The 6,799-nt window shown below is 34.3% G+C and overlaps 1 long non-coding RNA gene across 1 annotated transcript; it reads right to left on the bottom strand.

The window, feature by feature from the left end:
* Nucleotides 1-2,779: 2,779 nt before the first annotated feature.
* On the bottom strand, nt 2,780-3,763 carry LOC141642792 (uncharacterized). Its single transcript, XR_012543438.1, has 2 exons — nt 3,528-3,763; nt 2,780-2,959 (listed from the first exon to the last, which is right to left on the bottom strand). It is a non-coding gene; the product is annotated as an uncharacterized LOC141642792 (long non-coding RNA).
* Nucleotides 3,764-6,799: the final 3,036 nt, after the last annotated feature.

Here is a 6,799-nt window from a genome sequence, read left to right as displayed (position 1 = left end):
TGATATCAAACTTTGTCAAAGAAATCATAGATAGGTCAAAGTTAACAGAAATTGGGTAAAACTTAAAGAAATATCAGGTTTAGCAATTAAAATCATGATAAATGAGTTTATACTCAAGGAGTGAATAGGGAACTAAGTCAAATTTTCATTTTCAAATCTTTAAAAATAGGTTAGGTTTGTAGAAGTGACATAAACTTTTAAGAATGAATCGAAACTGGTAGCTTGAAAGTTTAGAAGTTGTACATAAAGGAAAGTAACTTAGATAGCATAGAAACAAAGTATGTTAAGAGAGCTCAAACTTAAGCAACAAGAGAGCTATAATGAATTTCATAGGGTAGAAATTGAAGTCAAAATTACAAGGATGTCAAAGATAGAGTTTCACAAGATACGAGTGTCAAACTTAAAGGAGGAGCAAGATGAAGCGAAAAAAAGAGGTATGAATGGTAACGCTTATGATCAAGGAGAAAGGAAAAATTAGACAACAAGGAAACGTCAGATACTCGAATCTCAAACAACAATGTCATCGCTCTACTAAGGAAACAAAGGGTAAAAACCAGGTCAGGAAATGATAGGAAATTTAAAAAGGGATATATGAATATGTCAAGATGTGATACTAAAAGAGTCGAATCATAAAGATAACTAGTTAACAACCAGTAAGAGATATTAGAATTAGGGAGGTATTCAAGACAAGGAAATAACGAGCAAACTTTTATACTTAAGAATCAAATCCAACCAATGTATGAACGAAAGGGAGGAAAACGATTAAAGGTATGAAAGAGGATTTTAAGGCTTAATCCATACGCTTCCTAAAACTTAAGGTTCTCTCTAACAAGGTCACGCCTATCAGGGTATTGTACCTTCATGACAAAACGACCAAATCCCAAACAAGGGTCAAGGTAAAATAAACGCTCGTTTAAGGGGTGATAAATCGGTTAGATACTTATTCCACCTATCTTATCACATATTAGGATTTCCCTAAAGCAAATCTACCACTCAAGTATAAAAGCATCTCTTTATCTCAAGCACTCGACACAACCTCAATGTTTTAAAAACCAAAGAATGAATTGACAAAGACTTCTCAACAAAGTTCTCAAGAAACAACTAACACCAAATCACATTCCCAATCTATACGGGATTGTTAACATCTAAAAATGGGTTTTCTTCCAAATTCATATTCTAAACTTATCTCATGTTTACTCCTAAGGTGACGACGCTCAACCTACTAAGCTTTCAAATCCCAAACATAAACAACAAAGTCAAGTTCTATAACTTTAATTACATAGGCAACTCATTCCTAACACAAAGAATCCACCAATCGATTATACTCACTTTGTCAAGGAACTAGGTATAAGAATCACTAAGTATATCTCATCAAATTACCTAAGTCTTTCTAACATCACATCCTCTCAAAACCAGGATTAAGGGCCAGACACAAACAATCTCCTCAAAAGTCGAATTTTCCAACCAAGGTCAACATTCCTCAAAAGAAAGAGTACTATCAAAAAGGCGTTAAGGGAGGATAAGCAAGGAACAAAGAACAAGTTAGGAGTACAAGAGTAGCTTTTAAAGTAAAACAGAAGGGAGTTTAGAAGGAGGATAAACCCCAAGAGATTAAGAATAAGGCGAGATACACAAAGAACGAGAAACATCTTCAAGGAAGTAGAAGCATTCTTCAAAGGTTGAACAAATCTTCAATCCTCAGCAATAGGCACTAAATCTTGATCTTCTTAAAATATAAGTGTCCTTTCAATGGAACGGAGATACTCTTGGCGATCACTCAAGAATATCAATATTCCAATTCAAAGACATAAAAATACATTTTTACACCAACAAATGATAAAACTAATTATCAGACGTCTCCAATAACAAGTTTTAACACTAATTGACGTTAAAACCAGTGAAAAACATTAAAATATTTTCAAAACCTTTAGTTCAAAAATTTCTTTATAATAAGGGTAATAACTCCATTAGCTATAGATAAGCTCACGGTCATTGATCCAGGAACGCAACAATTATTAAATGACAATCAACAAACAGGTTAGTACCTAACAAAGAGCAAACACAAAGAGACTACAACATAAAGTCCTAAGTCTACCCATCCTACCCATCTCTCAAGTTTATTATTTTAAGGTCAAGTTATTTATATTGGGGTGCACAAACGTGCGTCGGGAGCAAATATGCTCTGATACCAACTGTGACACCCTCACTTATCGCGGAAAACTAAACACGTAATTCTAGAATAAAACTGCATGGATATGTTTGTAATAGGTTCATTTGGGTAAAAACCTGTAATTTTTAAAACCTGAACCTGTTATAAAGATATCCAAATTGGAAGGTGTCAAACATACAAGGTCTAACTAGAAGTTTCACAACATAACCATCGCTAAAGTCGCGAATAGCAAATTATACAACCAAAATATGAGAAAGAGAGACATATGTCCCTAAAATGTATGTGACATAAAAAGTGTTTAAGGGTCACGATAAAATAAAGTCAATCTAGGTTCCAAGGTTACTTTGCTCGCTAGCTCGTCCATGTACCCCATATATGCATCACCTACCTGTCATTCGCATTTTATACAAATACGAAAGCCACAGTCAGTGGGGAGTAACTCCGAGTTCTCCCAGCCACGAAATGTCATAATTAATATAACATGTAAACATAAGAATATGAATACGTGTAACACCCCGATTTATAAAGGAGCCTCTAGCAAGACATTCCCTAATAAACCGGACTGTTACCATCTCGGTTTCCCGAGGTAGTGAATAACAAATTAAACTCCAAGGCAAATTACATAATTTCTTTAACTTAACTTTTTACAAAACCTCATTTATATCAAATTACAAAGAACTAACATAAATAAAAGTGAAAGTCTTCTAAATGATGATCTAGCTACTAAGTCTTCTGATCCAGTGTCTCACGCCCATCAAGCTCCCATCCTATCTCATAAACCTGTCAAGTCTGCTCCCCAATATTTGGATCATCACAGGTGTTCACGAATACACAGGGTCAACCACGAGGTTGAGTAGGGAATACAATGAAACAACAAAATATGATATGCATGCTCCTCCGTCACCTCCACCTCCATCTCAACTCATATCTCATAACCCGAACGCCTTGACCATACCGATCCCCGGTAGACTATATATCGACCGTAGCCGATCCGCCATTTCGCGTTGAGGACACCAGGGCAAGTCTGCAGAACCCGCCCGGGCCTTATCACAACATCATCATCACCACACCACGTCACCACAACATCCTCCATCTCCAATGCATATGAATGCTCAAGAAATTAATGCAACACAATATGTATATCATTGAATTGGTAAATCATAGAATCATGCCGGTTACCGAATGTTGTGATAATATACTCAATACGATCAATTCAGTCAAGCACATTCCAGGATATGAATCATAACATGAATCAACAACCACGAATCACGTCAACGTTCACAGTTTGGTCATATGAAACACAAACAAGTCAACACAATTCAACAACAACGATAATAAGTCAAGTGTATTTCCCTACCTTTTCGCAATCCAAGCACACAAGCAATCAATTATGATCCTTCACATATCCATCACAAACAGGGAAATCGAATTAGGTTGGAATCGATGAGAAATCTTCAATCAATTGAAAGGCTCGACAATCCTTCTTCCTCTCCCTTTCTCTAGGTTTAGAAATGGTTTTATGAATGATAAAATGAAAAGAGGGGAGAGGGAGAGCGGCTCTTAGATTAGGTTTAGGGTAAATGGTGGTTACATGTTCCGGGTAGGGCAAATGGGTTAAACGGGTATGGTCGTTGGGTAAATGTAGATGGGTAATTCTTGACCCAAAAGACAAAATGTGATGTAGCCCGACTCAACATATACGATATAAACCCGACTTAATAACATTCACGATATTACGATGCAACCAATATAAAATGTATAATACTAATATATAATAATATCCATTTAATCGATTATATAAAATACGGGGTATTACAGTCTACCCTCCTTAAAAGAAACTTCGTCCCGAAGTTTACCCTCTCTACCAACCAACGCAAACGAATTATGAAACGCATATACAAAAGTATGTAAGGCACCCACCAAATTGAATATTAAACGCAGTATTACATTCCACCCTCCTTAAAATAAACTTCGTCCCCGAAGTTTAACCATAATGTAAAACACATCATGTAACACTCCAACGTAACCCACACAACGCATAACCAATATAGCCAAACCGAGAAATCACACATGAAAGTATAAAGATTTTACAATCCTACCCTCCTTAAACATGGTTACGTCCCCGTAACCTTCATTATTATAACAAAAGTTCTCAAACTACTGCTAACAACTGAAAGAGGATAAAAGATTCACAACTCACGCTCAAGTTACTAATCCCTACTAAAGACAATCAATATACAAGCTCTCTCAAGATGCCTAGGTGCTCACATATGGTTCATGTCAAATAACATCGTTTCATCAAGGTTACTAAAATATTGGTAACATTTATTCATGTGAATAATCAAATTATGAATGGAACAATGCTTTACAAGGTTACCAGTAAAAATCATTAGTAATTATTCATTTCACTAATCATTGTAATCTCATACCTTAGAAACATAGGGAATCAATCAACATAAGAAAAGAATTAGGGTCAAAACTTAATAAATCGATTTATGAAAATTTGTAACCTAATAAGTCCGATCGACTTTCCTTTACATAATGTCTGATTTAGGTCAAGACACAGAATCACCAATAAAATGAAGACAACCAGTTTTAAAGACTTATCATCCTAGAAATATTTTTAATCCTCATAACAAAGGGTTTGGGATTTATTCACGAATAATGACGAACACATTGATTGGCAAATTTTACAAACTTATTGGTCGAAGTCAATCAAGCGAGTAAACAGCGATATTGGAAAGTTAACATACAAGACTATCATACATAAAATTTCGTTCTTGGTGTTAAATATATTTAAACTACACCCAACACAATGACATAAAAGATTAAATGTATTTAACTACACCAATTTCAACATACCATGTTAACACATAACTCACTTAAATCACCACATTACATTTCCCGCTTTGACATTCGTAACTAACCACAACCCACCAATTCACTACATGAACGAACAACATGACCAAATTAACCCACTAATTTGTGACTCCGTTCTAGCTTCATTCCTCCGGACTAGCAAATATCATGAAACCATACAACCATACACCTGGCCGGAAAACTCATTCGAATTTATACTCACACGACAAAATTTAACTTCATTTTCAAAACTTTTACTTTCATACTGGACTGTGAATAACTTTCTTAACATAAATCTTATAACAGAGCCGTCCATAGAATCCATTTACAGCTTACTACGAAACTCAAAATCAGATAAACTTAATTCAATTCCTTTAAACAATACAAACTTAGGTGTCGACTCATATTTCATAATTTACAGGTTCATCTTATTCATTTCAGTCCTATCTTTACTAATGAACGACTATTACCTCAACATCAGGATTTTAGTTGCACTTCTTTACTCGATTATATTCACAGCTAACACGACTACTGACATTTAATCGGGGACCTTTTAGATAGTACACATTCCCTGGTGACGTCTCATCAAAGCATACGATTCGTACCATAAAGTAAAACAAGTAACTACAAATTAACTGTGTTCAATCAAATTTTTACCTCTTTATTATAGATCTATTTATCACAGGTTGCATGGTCACACAAAAGTATAAGTACCAACTCAATTACATGTTAAATTTTAAAACGATTTATCACGTCATAAGAACTAGACAAGAGTCTAACCATATAGTCAATATAAGAAGATTATTAGTTTAGATCGGAGGCACACTATAAAATTCCCAGTTAAACTCCTTACGGAACCATCATTTGTGCGTCATGAGTAATTAACTTAATAATGTAGAAGTCAAACAACTGAAATTACAGTTGAGTATTAATAGTTATATGATTCACAATAACAACAAAATTACTTCCATATCACACATATGTTTAACACTTTAGCAACCATACCATTCAATTGTATCCATCAACTCAGTATAATTCATTTTCAGCAAAAATAAAAGATATCGCATAAACAACTTAAACATGTACATATACCATCATATAACTTGTAAAACATTATCTATGACAAAAGATTAGTAAGGTGAACAAGTTCTCGGGTTTGCACGGTTTGAACAAATAGGCAACTCGCGGCTCAATTAAACGTAACTGTAACGACTATCATTTAAACATACGCATGACATGTGAATCATCAAAGGGTTATCTCATTATAATTCGACGGTTCGAGAATATATTTCAAATATCGTAACTATATCAACTATATTTCAAATATCGTGACAATTGCAACAATCACCTTAGCATTTCATGACAATACAACTATGAACATATCCAATAAGGAACAACAACACTATTTTATTATCATATCATAAGTTTAGGTTCAACTGAAATAAATTAATGCAATGAAAGTAATAAGTATAACTATAGGCACACAGACTCACATAAAAGACATGAGAACTCAGATGACATCCTACCTGTGTGAACATTTACTCATTACTACCATCCATGTGTAAACATTTAAACATAATTATTATAAATATTCACGCGAGTATATTAGAACAATCAAGTTAACATTTAACGCCACCAACTTTACCAAGATATGACAATATAGTTTTATATTTATATATATCCGACCACTATACAAATATGATGAACACACCAGAGATATTACAACATGCTAAACATATATAAAATATGCAACAACTGGACTCGTATAAA

Source organism: Silene latifolia, chromosome 2, assembly GCF_048544455.1.
Source record: "Silene latifolia isolate original U9 population chromosome 2, ASM4854445v1, whole genome shotgun sequence".
Lineage (NCBI taxonomy): Eukaryota > Viridiplantae > Streptophyta > Magnoliopsida > Caryophyllales > Caryophyllaceae > Silene > Silene latifolia.
Note: the sequence above shows the minus strand (reverse complement) of the source record. Positions and strands in the feature narration are given on the sequence as shown.